Source organism: Myotis lucifugus, unplaced genomic scaffold (assembly GCF_000147115.1).
Source record: "Myotis lucifugus unplaced genomic scaffold, Myoluc2.0 scaffold_259, whole genome shotgun sequence".
Taxonomy (NCBI): domain Eukaryota; kingdom Metazoa; phylum Chordata; class Mammalia; order Chiroptera; family Vespertilionidae; genus Myotis; species Myotis lucifugus.
Window position 1 is genome coordinate 35,883 of NW_005871307.1, and position 1,989 is coordinate 37,871.

Consider the following 1,989-nt stretch of genomic DNA (forward strand, 5'->3'; position numbering starts at 1 on the left):
CAAATCATTCTTGGTTCAGCCTACCTTAAAGTGAACATTCCTTGAGAACATGAACTCTAGAGCTACATGTGGCTCATATTCTAGATCTGTCGTTTATTAGTTGTTAGACTAATCCAATGCCATTCCCAGCCCCATTTTCCCTTGCATGTAGGAGCAGCCAAGTGACAGTTCTGGGCAGTGAAATGTAAGGGGAAGTTTAGGGGCCTTTGGGATAGTTTTTGTTTCCCTATGAAAGCACAGGCATGAGAACCACTAGAACCATTCCTTCGTTCCTCTTGCCTGTAATGTGATGACAGCAGGTGGATAGGCCATTTGCAGTTATGAAGTCACTATAATAAGGATGAAAACTAAACTAAGGATGGTGGAGCAAAAAGAGAAAAAACAAAAACAAAAACAGGGCTCCTTGATGCCATTCATGAGCTGTTGTACTGAACGTGGAAACGGCCACCTTGAGAACCTTGTATGGACATGAAACATCTATTACTCAGGCAATTATTTTTAAAAAAAAAACATATTTTTATTGGTTTTAGAGATGAAGGGGGTGGAAAACAGAGAGAGAAAGAGAGAGAGAGAGAAACAGAGAAACATCAGTGATGAGAGAGAATCATTGATCAGCTGCTTCCTGCACGCCTAACACTGGGGATCAAGCCTGCAACCCGGGCATGTGCCCTGACCAGGAATCGAACTGTGACCTCATAGATCGCGCTCAACAACTGAGCCATGCCGGCTAGGCTCAGGCAGCTCTTAATAAGATTTTCTGTAGCTCACAGCCAGAGCTTTTCTGGGTAGCTATGTAATCATGGACAAATTAGTTAACTCTCTCAACTTTGGTTTTGTCATCTATCAAGTGGAACTAATAATAGTGACCTAACAGAGTTGATGTGAGGATTAAATGAGTTAATGTCTTCAACACATGGTGAGCTGATAATTTTTTCTTCCAGTTCCTTTCTTCATGTAATATTGTTTATCTGGAAGCATATATTGAATGGTTTTTTCACAAATATAGCACAGTGAATATCTGTTGAGTAAATTAAATGATTATCAGGATAAAAAAGTAGTCAAGCAGACTTTGCAAGACAAGCTACTATAGTGGCTTTCGACAGATTTTTAACAACTGAGACAGTGGAGAAGGAATTTATCTGATAATGAAGGTATAATTAGGAGAGAAAATTTTTTGAAAAGTAGCTCTGGGCGATAATAACAGTTTTCCATGGTGGTGGTAGGTTTAAAAATAGCCATCAATTCCAACCTTACCATTATTTTTTCTCTACTTGTTAAAATGTAACTTCACCATATGATTTGTTTGCTTTGGCCAATAAGGATAGTGGTAAATTTGATGCATGCAGAAGCTTGAAAGCTTTGTACATTGAAACTTGCCCTCTTCGTGCAATTAGATCCTTACCACCACCACGTGCATGAGCCTGAGCTAGCTTGTTGATGAGAGAGAACCAAAGTGTCTAGCCAACAGGCAGCCAACATCAGACCTGTGAATGCCAGCTGACCATACATGCATGAGTAAATCCAGTTAAGCTCAGAGTGCCAATCTTATTGAGTTAAATGAATATTTGTCTTAAACCACTGAGTTTTGGAGAGGTGTATGCAGCAAGAAATAACTGACATAAGGGTTGTTTTTGGAATCCCTAGTGCCATGTGTCTCCAGATGTGATGCCTAGAGGAGGGGAAAAGGAAACCATATCACTTTTGTGATGCCAGTTTTCCAGTTGGGTTCTAGAACCTAAATCTAATCTTGAAGAAATATTAGACATTGTCAAATTGAGGAGCATTCTGTAAAGTAATTGGTCAGGATTCTGCAAAATGTCAATGTCTTACAAGACCAAGAAAGGCTAAGGAGCTACTCCAGATTAACGGAGATGAAAGAGACATTATATCTAAATGCAAAATGTAATCCTAGACTGGATCCAATACTGAAGGGGAAAATGCTACAAGGGCATTACTGGAACAATCCACAACATTTAAATATTAACTACC